Genomic DNA, 12,086 nt, shown 5'->3' on the forward strand with positions numbered 1-12,086 from the left:
GTATCTTCAAGTATGGACAAGCTCTGTTGAGATTGATTATCCCCTGTATAAATACTCCCAGTTTGTCCTTAAATCTATTAATTTGAGATCTTGTGATTGGCCTAGTCTTCATCCGTGTCGGGTTAGCACCCCAACGGGTTATCGGTTGAGCGGGCTCGGGCGGAATCACATCATTGATGCCTTTATACAGAGAGTAATTCATTCTCAAAAGGGCGTGTCCATACCTGAAGATAAAAGACCTGTTTTAAGTATCCAAGTGGTGGAAGCTGATACATCGGATGCCTATACATCGGACATTTTATATCGGACACCCTTGCCTCGGACATCGGAGCCTTGCCTCGGACATCTGATCTCGGACTTCGGACTTCGGACATCGGATGTAACTTAGCTCAGACAGACATCAGTTAGCTCGGCCAGACACAACTTAGCTCGGACAAACATCAGTTAGCTCGGCCAGACACAAGTTAGCTTGGACAGACATCAGTTAGCTCGGATAGGCCATAAGTTAGCTCATACATCAGGCGAACATAAGTTAGCTCGGTTGAAGACATAATTCAACCTAGATGTCAAAGTCAACTCGTTACCTAATTTGCGATTGACTTTATTTCTTTTTGGGTTTTTATTTAATTATTTTCTGGACAAATAACTTTAGGAAGGTTTTTATTTTACTGTAAATTAATTAATTCCTAATTTAATATAAAGGAATTAATTAATCAAACTTAGATTAGGAAAGGAAGTATAGTTGCGGTCAACTAGGTTTCTTTATGTGTGTGGCACGTTTTTCCTAGGGTTTTTAGGGTTTATTTTATTTCTTTCAAAGCCTATTTAAAGGCTTATTTTTCAATAAGAATACAACTTTCATTTGATTAAGAAAATACTTGTGAGATTAATTATCTCATTGTTCTTCGAGAACACCTAAAACACCATTAGAGAATTGGTTGTTTTAGCTTGACTTATCAATAGGTTTTCCATCCTCTATTGTGGCGTCTACATTATACCAAGGGTTCTAATCACATGTTGGTTAGGGGTTGAGGTCCATTCCATCAGAACTTGAACTTAATTAAGATCTGGGCTAATATAATACGGGTTTAGGAGTAGGTCGTCCTAGGTTCGTATCATTTGGTATCAGAGCTAAGTTTTGTTCAGGTTTGATCTATCTTTATTTGCTTTATTTGTTTTTGTGTTATTCTGCAATTTTAGCATTAGGTTAAGGTTGCATCCATCCCATACACGTTCTACATCTTAAAAAAAAAATAAAAAATTCATTCCTAGTTGAATTAGGATTTCCTAGTTTATTGTATTTTTGTTTCCTAGTTTGTTGGTCGTTTTTTTTCCATCATTGTTCTTGTTAATTTTGGTTTTTGTTGATTTTTCTTTGCTGTTTTAGTCTTAAATATTTGCATTCATCTATTCAAAAAACAAAAACAAAAAAAAAAAAAGAGTTTGCGGCAACATTTAAAAAAAAAAAAAAACTGCACATTTGTGTTTATTTGGAGATCACGCGTTTGGTGTTTGTTTTGGAGTTGAAATTGCAACTTTGGTGCTTATTCTTGCTACTGCAGTTGTTTATATTCTGTGAGTGAGAAAAAAAAAAAAGAAGAAGAGGTAAAGCCGAATAAAAAATAATAATAATAATATTTCGGTTTGTTGGAGTTCGATTTGTTTGCTGGAAATTTGCTAGAGCTGCTGGTTTTTTTATTATTTATTCAATATTTGAGTTGCTGGGAAATTATTTTTGCTGCTGGATATTTGGATTTTGGGTGCTTAAATTATTTGGATTAAAATTAGTTAAAGGAATTGATACAAAACTTGAATTACAAAGAACAACCAACAACTTTTCTATATTTTTGTTCTCTTTGATTCTTGTTTGTATTTGAATTTCTTTTTCTAGAATTTTATTCTTGAACTCATAATCTATTACCATCTGGTGCAGTTTTCAAAAATTCCAACGTTTTCCCATTATTCTGTGTTTTCATGTCTAGAAAGCCGAAAATTAGGATTTGTTGGATTCTTTCGGTATTGCCTACTTTTTGCTACTGTTTTGTTGATAGGTTTAATTAAAACATACTTGTGATCTAATTGCTGTATTTAAGTGTGTTTAACTGAAACTTTGAGATAATTCTTGGAGTGGAAAAAGGCAAGAGAGTGCGAGCTTAAAAGAGGGTAAAAGCTAAAACAAGTGTGCAAACACGAGTGTCGAGTCCTTATTTGAGTGAAACACGTAAGGGAGTGAAATTGGTAAGGTCCTATTTTATTTTTATTGCATTATTATATTAACATGGCAGAATCAAGAATGAGGAGAGGAGATCCACCTTTGAGGATCAATGAGGAGGAGTCCGTAGCATTCCATGGCGATGCCCGAGCTACCGGGAGCGGAGACCAAGTGGACATGAGAGCTGTTTTGGAGTCAATACAGCGAGTTAGCGCTCAAGTTGAGCATGTGAATCAAAGGATGGGAAGGCTAGAAGTTTCCAAGGAATTCCGAACACAAGAAATAGGTAAGAATTCCATGGAGGACGAGACCGAGGACGAGGAGGTCGCGAGAGACCGAGAGAGGAATTTGATGAGGAGCCATTCAGTGGAGACTTTGAGGAAGGTACGGACGAAACTTTTTCTGTCCAAGATAGAGCTGGCCATGGAAGATATAGGAGGGAAGATACAGATGATGATTTGGGAAATATCAAGATCAACATCCCACCATTCATGGGAAAAAGTGATCCCGAGGCGTATTTGGAGTGGGAAGAAAAGATGGAGATGATGTTCGACTGCCATAATTACTCGGAGGGTAAGAAGGTGAAGTTGGCAGCAATGGAGTTTGGACATTATGCTCTCCAATGGTGGACCAATGAGCAAAATACCCGAAGGAGAGTTGGTAATGACTTGATTACAACATGGCGTCAAATGAAAGGAGCCATGAGGAAACTGTTTGTGCCATCCCATTACCATAGGTTGCTGCATCAACGGCTTCAATCTTGTCTCAAGGAAGTAGGTCTGTGGAGGATTATTACAAAGAGATGGAGATGTTAATGATGAGGCTGAATATGAATGAGAATAGGGAGGCAACAATGGCGAGATTTCTTGGAGGGTTAAACCGTGACATTGCCAACCAACTTGAGTTACAACAATAATTGGAATTGGAGGAGATGTTGCATGTAGCAATTAAGCTTGAGAACCAATTCAAGAGGAGGGGTGTTAGCACACGGTTTGGAGGAGTTTCTAACAGTGGAAGGAAAAGTTCAAGTGGCTGGAAAAACAATTCCACTTATGAAAGCAAGCTGAAGCCAAAACTTGGTGAAGAAGCTACCAACCGGCCAAGAAGAGAACTTAAAGCCGAATCTGCCCAAGCCATTAAAGGTGAGGTAAAATCTGAACCTAAACCTCAAAAGTCAAGGGAAATTATTTGTTTCAAGGGCCAAGGAAGAGGACATATAGCCAGCCAATGCCCGAATAGAAGAATAATGGTACTTAATGGTAATGGAGAGGTGGAATCCGAGAGTGAGGCTAGTGAGGCTGAAATCGAACAAGAAGATGAAGCACTTGATGATGAGGCCGAACCATCAAACACATCAAATGTTGAGCTAAATTTGGTCTCAAGGAGGGTACTTGCTGTCTACAAAGATGAAGAGCAGATACAAAGAGAAAATATCTTCCACACTCGCTGCGAAATACAAGGTAAAATTTGTAGCATGATTATAAATAGTGAGAGTTGTACTAATGTAATAAGTAACCTTGTAGTTGATAAATTAGGCTTGAAAACAATTAAACATCCAGAACCCAATAGGTTACAATGGTTAAATGATAGTGGTGAGATGAGGGTAAATAAACAAGTCAAAGTAAAATTTAGTATAGGTAGATATGAGGATGTAGTCTTATGTGATATTGTTCCCATGATTGCTAGACATATACTATTAGGTAGACCATGGCAATTTGATAAAGATGCTGCTCATTTTGGTCGAGAAAATAATATTGTTTTCAGGTTTAAAGGGAAGAAGGTCAAGCTGGAACCATTATCTCTTAAAGAGGTTTACAAAGACCAATTACAAATGCAACAAAGGAGAGAAGCCGAAAAGCTCAAGGAAAAATCAAGTATGGCACCAATAGCTTCACCAACCTTTCAAGAAGGTAAGAATGAGGTTGCTGATCAAGGTAAGGCTTCTAAGGCTCATATTGAGTGGAAAGATCAAGGAAAAATCGAAAGAGAGAGGAAAGAAAGTGGCAAACCTGAGAGCATGGAGAAGGAAGAAAAATCTGAAGGTTTGCGCCAATCCAAGGGAAAAAAAGAAAAAGAAAGAAAAGAAAGGTTAAGTAGCAATTTTTATTTGAGTTTAAGGGACATTAATAAGGTTATTGAGTGTAAGAAACTTTTGCTGGTCATGATTTAAAAAGAGAATTATTTTAATGATCAAACTAACTTTGAAGAACTTGAATTGCCAAGTTCAATGATTTCTCTTTTAAAGGAATTTGGAGATGTCTTCCCAAATAAAATTCCAAGTGGATTACCACCTATTCGAGGGATAGAACATCAAATTGATTTTGTTCCAGGAGCTGCCATACCAAATAGACCAACTTATAGGAGCAATCCCGAGGAAACAAAGGAGCTGCAAAAACAGGTAAGTGATTTGCTTGATAAAGGATACATTCGTGAGAGTTTAAGTCCATGTGTTGTTCCTATTTTGTTGGTACCTAAAAAGGATGGTTCTTGGAGAATGTGTGTTGATTGTAGGGCTATAAATAACATTACCATTAAATATAGGCATCCCATTCCTAGATTAGATGATATGCTTGATGAGTTGCATGGCACTTGCATGTTTACAAAAATTGATCTTAGTAGTGGTTACCATCAAATTAGGATGAAAGAAGGTGATGAATGAAAAACCGCATTCAAAAATAAATATGGACTGTATGAATGGTTGGTTATGCCTTTTGGATTATCCAATGCACCTAGTACTTTCATGAGGCTTATGAATCATGTAATGCGTCCATTTATTGGTAAATTTGTGGTTGTTTATTTTGATGACATTCTAATACATAGCCGAAATTTGGATGACCATGTGGATCAACTTAGGCAAGTTTTGCAAGTTCTTAGAAAAGAAAGATTGTTTACTAACATTAAAAAATGTGAATTTTGCAAAGATGAGCTTGTGTGTCTAGGATTTGTAGTAAGTGCTGCAGGAATCAAAGTTGACCAAGCTAAGGTGAAGGCAATTCAAGAGTGACTGGTTCCTACTTCTATCACCTAAGTGAGGAGATTTCATGGCTTGGCAAGCTTTTATAGAAGATTTGTCAAGGATTTTAGTACCATAGCAGCACCATTGAATGAAGTTGTCAAGAAGAATGTCGGCTTCAAATGGGGGGAAGTACAAGAAAAATCTTTTAATTTGTTGAAAGAAAAATTGTGTAATGCACCTTTATTAGTTTTGCCAAATTTTTCTAAGACTTTTGAAATTGAGTGTGATGCTTCGGGTGTAGGTATTGGAGCTGTCTTAATGCAAGAAGGAAGACCCATAGCCTACTTTAGTGAAAAATTAAATGGAACTGCCCTAAACTACCCGACTTATTACAAGAAGATGTATGCTTTGGTGAGGGCTTTGGAGACGTGGCAGCATTATCTCATGCCAAAGGAGTTTGTGATTCATATGGATCATGAGTCTTTGAAGCATATCAAGGGTCAAGGAAAGCTCAACCGAAGGCATGCCAAGTGGATTGAATTTATTGAAACCTTTCCTTATTTGATCCACTACAAAAAAGGTAAAGAAAATGTGGTTACCGATGCATTATCCCAAAGGTATGTACTCTTTTCTACCTTAGATGCTAGATTGCTTGGATTTGAACAATTGAAAGAACTTTATAAGCATGATAGTGACTTTGGAGAAATTTTTAAAACCTGTTTGAAATATGGATTTAATAAATTTCACATATTTGAGGGATATTTGTTTAAGGAAAACAAACTTTGTGTGCCTAATTGTAGTATTAGGGAATTATTGGTTCGGGAAGGACATGGGGGTAGTTTAATGGGTCATTTTGGTATTTTGAAAACTTTATCCTTGCTGCAAGAACATTTTTGTTGGCCTAACATGAGGAGAGATGTTGAGAGAATTTGTAAAAGATGTTTGAAGTGCCGAAAAACAAAATCAACATTGAAGCCGCATGGATTGTACAAGCCTTTGCCGATTTCTACCTATCCTTAGGTATATTTGCCTATGGATTTTATTCTTGGTTTGCCTAAGTCAAGGACAGGTAAGGATTCAATATTTGTTGTAATAGATAGGTTTTCTAAGATGCCACATTTTATTGCATGTAACAAAACTGATGATGCATCCAATATTACTAATTTATTTTTCAAGGAAATTGTGAGATTGCATGGAATGCCAAGAACTATTATTTCGGATAGGGATGCTAAGTTCTTAAGCTATTTTTGGAAAACTTTGTGGGCTAAATTAGGTACTAAACTTTTATTTTCAACTACTTGTCATCCACAAACTGATAGACAAATCGAAATAGTAAATAGAACCTTGTCTGCATTGTTGAGAGCATTAATTAGTAGAAATTTAAGAACTTAGGAAGAATGTTTGCCACATGTTGAATTTGCATATAATAGGCCTTTACATTCAGCAACTAAATTTACTCCATTTGAAATTGTTTATGGTTTTAACCCTTTGACTCCATTAGATTTAACACCTTTACCTTTAAGTGAGCGTGCTAATCTAGATGGAAAACAAAAAGCTGAATTTGTAAAGCAGATTCATGAGAAGGCACGAGCAAATATTGAGAGGAGGACCGAGCAATATGCAAAGGTGGCTAATCAAGGCCGAAAATCAATGGTGTTTGAACCTGGAAATTGGGTGTGGCTGCATTTAAGGAAAGCAAGGTTTCCTGAACAAAGGAAATCCAAACTCATGCCGAGGGGCGATGGGACTTTTCAAGTCTTGGAGAGGATAAACGACAATGCCTACAAACTTGATTTACCGGGTGAGTATAGTGTTAGTGCCACCTTTAATGTTGCTGATTTATCTCCTTTTGCTACAGGTGATGACTTCGATTTGAGGACAAATCCTTTTCAAGAGGAGGGGAATGATGCAAACCCGCCCAAGCTCACACCACCGACAACTCACTGGGGTACTGATCCGATACGGATGAAGACTGGACCGATCACTAGGGCTCAAGCTAAGAGGTTTAAAGATAACCTTGCTGCCTTTATCCAGGGAGTAATTCATTCTCAAAAGGGCTTGTCCATACCTGAAGATAAAAGACCTGTTTTAAGTATCCAAGTGGTGGAAGCTGATACATCGGATACCCATACATCGGACATTTTATATCGGACATCTGATCTCGAACTTCGGACATCGGATGTAACTTAGCTTGGACAGACATCAGTTAGCTCGGACAAACATCAGTTAGCTCGGCCAGACACAACTTAGCACGGACAGTTAGCTCGGCCAGACACAACTTAGCTCGGATAGACATCAGCTAGCTCGGATAGGCCATAAGTTAGCTCGGACATCAGGCGGACATAAGTTATCTCGGTTGAAGACATAATTCAGCCTAGATGTCAAAGTCAACTCTTTACCTAATTTGCGATTGACTTTATTTCTTTTTGGGTTTTTATTTAATTATTTTCTGGACAAATAACTTTAGGAAGGTTTTTATTTTATTGTAAATTAATTAATTCCTAATTTAATATAAAGGAATTAATTAATCAAACTTAGATTAGGAAAGGAAGTATAGTTACGGTCAACTAGGTTTCTTTATGTGTGTGGCCCGTTTTTCCTAAGGTTTTTAGGGTTTATTTTGTTTCTTTCAAAGCCTATTTAAAGGCTTATTTTTCAATAAGAATACAACTTTGATTTGATTAAGAAAATACTTGTGAGATTAATTATCTCTTTGTTCTTCGAGAACACCTAAAACACCATTAGAGAATTGGTTGTTTTAGCTTGACTTATCAATAGGTTTTCCATCCCCTATTGTGGCATCTACATTATACCAAGGTTTCTAATCACAGATTGGTTATGGGTTGAGGTCCATTCCATTAGAACTTGAACTTAATTAAAATCTGGGCTAATATAATACGGATTTAGGAGCAAGTCGTCCTAGGTTCGTATTAATTGGAATGAAAAAAAAAAAAGAGAAATCCGAGAGTGAGAGAAAAGCCTAGAGTGAGGAAGGTAGTATGGTGGCCAAGAGAGAGAAAGGAAAAGAAAGGAAAGAAAGAAGGAATAAAAATTTTTATTTAAGTTTTGGAGATGTAAAGAAAGAAAGAAAGAAACCATTGCTGGTCATGATTTATAAAGATAATTATTTTAATGATCAAGCTAACCTTAAAGAACTTGAATTGCCAAGTTCAATTATTTCTCTTTTGTAAGATTTTGAAGATATCTTTCCAGATGAAATTCCAAAAGGATTGCCATCAATTAGAGGGATTGAATATCAAATTGACTTTGTTCCAGGGGCTACCATACCAAATAGACCTACATATAGGAGAAATCCCAAAGAAACAAAGGAGCTACAAAAATAGGTAAGTGAGTTACTTGATAAAGGCTATATTCATGAGAGTATGAGTCCATGTGCTGTTCCCATTTTATTAGTGCCTTAAAAAGATGGTTCTTAGAGAATGTGTGTTGATTGTAGGGTTACAAATAATATCATCATCAAATATAGACATCCAATTCCTAAATTAGATAACATGCTTGATGAATTGCATGGTGCTTGTATGTTCACTAAAATTGATCGTAGGAGTGGATACCATCAAATTAGGATGAAAGAAGGTGATGAATGGAAAACTGCATCTAAAACTAAATATGGGCTGCATGAATGCTTAGTCATGCCTTTTGATTTAACTAATGCACTTAGTACTTTTATGAGGCTTATGAATCACGTTATGCGTCCATTTATTGGCAAATTTATGGTTGTGTACTTTGATGACATTTTAGTGTATAGTCGAAACTTAGATGAACATGTAGACCATTTTAGGCAAGTTTTAAATGTTCTTAGGAAAGAAAGATTGTTTGCTAACATGAAAAAGTGTGACTTTTGCAAAGATGAGCTTGCTTTCCTAGGATTTGTAGTAAGTACTGCGGGAATTAAAGTTGACCAATCTAAAGTTCAAACAATCAAGGAGTGGCCGACACCAACATCTATCACCCAAGTGAGGAGCTTTCATGGTTTGGCAAGTTTTTATCGAAGATTTGTTAAGGACTTTAGCACCATCGCAGCACCTTTGAATGAAGTTGTAAAGAAGAATGTTGGATTTAAATGGAGAGAAGTACAAGAAAAATCTTTTAATTTGTTGAAAGAAAAATTATGTAATGCACCTTTATTAGTTTTGCCAAATTTATCTAAGACTTTTGAAATTGAATGTGATGCTTTGGGTGTAGGTATTGGAGCTGTATTAATGCAAGACGGAAGGCCCATAGCCTACTTTAGTGAGAAATTAAATGGAGCTGCACTAAACTACCTGACATATGACAAGAAGATGTATGCTTTGGTGATTACTTTGGAAACGTGGCAGCATTATCTCGTGCCAAAAGAATTTGTGATTCATATGGATCATGAATCTTTGAAGCACATTAAAGGCCAAGGACAGCTCAAATGAAGGCATGCCAAGTGGATTGAATTTATTGAAACTTTTCCATATGTGATCTACTACAAGAAAGGTAAAGAAAATGTGGTTGCCGATGCATTATCCCGAAGGTTATTAGTTCAGGAAGGTCATGGGGGTGGTTTAATGGGACATTTTGGTGTTTTTCAAACTTTATCCTCGCTACAAGAACATTTTTATTGGCCTAACATGAAGAGAGATGTTGATAAAGTATGTGAAAGGTGCTTGAAATGCCAAAAGACTAAGTCCACATTGAAGCCGCACGGATTGTACCAACCTTTGCTGATTCCTTCACATCCTTGGGTAGATTTGTCTATGGATTTTATTCTTGGTTTGCCTAGGTTAAGGACCGATAAGGATTCAATTTTTGTTATTGTAGATAGATTTTCTAAGATGCCACATTTTATTGCATGTAATAAAACTGATGATGCATCTAATATAGCTAATTTATTTTTCAAAGAAATTGTGAGGTTATATGGAATGCCTAGGATTATTGTTTCAGATAGGGATGCTAAGTTCTTAAATTATTTTTGGAAATCTTTGTGGGCTAAGTTAGGTACTAAGCTTTTATTTTCAACTACTTGTCATCCACAAACTGATGGACAAATCGAAGTAGTGAATAGAACTTTGTCTGCATTGTTGAGAGCATTAATTAGTCGAAAATTGAGAACTTGGGAGGACTGTTTGCCACATGTTAAATTTGCTTATAATAGGTCTTTGCATTCAGCAACTAAATTTACTTCTTTTGAAATTGTTTATGGTTTTAATCCTTTAACTCCATTAGATCTAACACTTTTACCTTTAAGTGAATGTGCTAATCTAGATGGGAAACAAAAAGCTGATTTTGTTAAGCATATTCATGAAAAAACTAAGGCAAATATTGAGAGGAGGACCGAGCAATATGCAAGGAATGCTAACCAAGGCCAAAAACAGGTTGTTTTTTAACCTGGGGATTGGGTTTGGTTACAGTTAAGGAAGGAGAGGTTTCCCGAACAGTGGAAATCAAAATTGATGCCGAGAGGCGATGGACCTTTTCAAGTTTTGGAGCGGATAAATGATAATGCTTACAAACTTGATTTACCCGGTGAGTATAATGTTAGTGCTACATTCAATGTTGCTGATTTGTCTCCTTTTGCTACAGGTGATGACTTTGATTTGAGGAAAAATCCTTTTCAAGAGGAGGGGAATGATGCGAATATGCCCGAACTCGCACAACCGACAACTCGCTGGGGTACTGATCCGATACGGATGAAGACTGGACCGATCACTAGGGCTCAAGCTAAGAGGTTTAAGGACAACCTTGCTGTCTTTATCCAGGAAGTAATTCATTCCCAAAAGGGCTTGTCCATACCTGAAGATAAAAGACCTATTTTAAGCATCCAAGTGGTGGATGCTGATACATCGGACATTTTATATCGGACACTCATACATCATACATCTAACCTCGAACTTCGGACTTCGAACATCAAGCATAATTTAGTTCGAACACCAGGCAGACATAAGTTAGCTCAGGCATCAGGCAGACATAAGATAACTCGGACAGACATAAGTTAGCTCGGATATCAGGAAAACATACTTTATCTTGAACATCAGACATAAGTTAGCTCGAACATCAAACATAAGTCAGCTTAGTTGTCAAACTAGTCAACTCATTTTCTAATTTGCGTTTGACTTTTTTTTATTTATTTATTTGCTGGACAAATAAGTTTAGGAAAGTTATTATTTTATTATTTTCATTGTAAATTAATTAGTTCCTACTTCAAAATAAGGGAATTAATTAATCCAAATTAGATTAGGAAAGGATGTGAAATTAGACAATTTCCTAATTAGATTCTATGTTAGCCGAAATTTTCTAATCCTTTTAGGGTTTTATTTTGTTCATTCAAAGCCTATTTAAAGGCTTATTTTCAATGAGAAATCAAGCCTGAATTTTATATACAAAATTATTTATGAGATTGAATTCTCTTTGTTCTCTTGAACATCTAAAACACCATTAGTGAATGAGTGTTTTAGTTTGACTTATCAATAGGCCTTCCATCACCTATTGTGGCGTCTTCACTATATACCAAGGTTTCTAATCACAGATTGGTTAAGGATCAAGGTGACCATTAGAACTTAAACATAATTAGATCCGAGCTAATATAATATGGGTTTAGAAGCAAGTCGTTTGAGGTTCGTATCACCTTGTTGAGAGCTTTACTTTGTGAAAATTTAAAAATTAGGAAGAGATTATTTGCTAACTTTCAAAAGTGTAATTTTACCATAATGACCATGTATTTTAAATTTTGTTGTGATAGTGTTTGACCTAGGATATTTGATTTGGTTGCACTTACGAAAGTAGAAGTTTCCAAAACATAGAAAGTTAAAGCTTATGCTGCGCGTGGATGGACCTTTTCAAGTTTTGAAGCGGATTAACGAGAATACCTACAAACTTGATTTAATAGTTGAGTATAATGCTAGTGCCACATTTAATGTTGCTGATTTATCTCCT

The sequence above is a fragment of the Ziziphus jujuba genome, chromosome 12, assembly GCF_031755915.1.
Source record: "Ziziphus jujuba cultivar Dongzao chromosome 12, ASM3175591v1".
NCBI lineage: Eukaryota > Viridiplantae > Streptophyta > Magnoliopsida > Rosales > Rhamnaceae > Ziziphus > Ziziphus jujuba.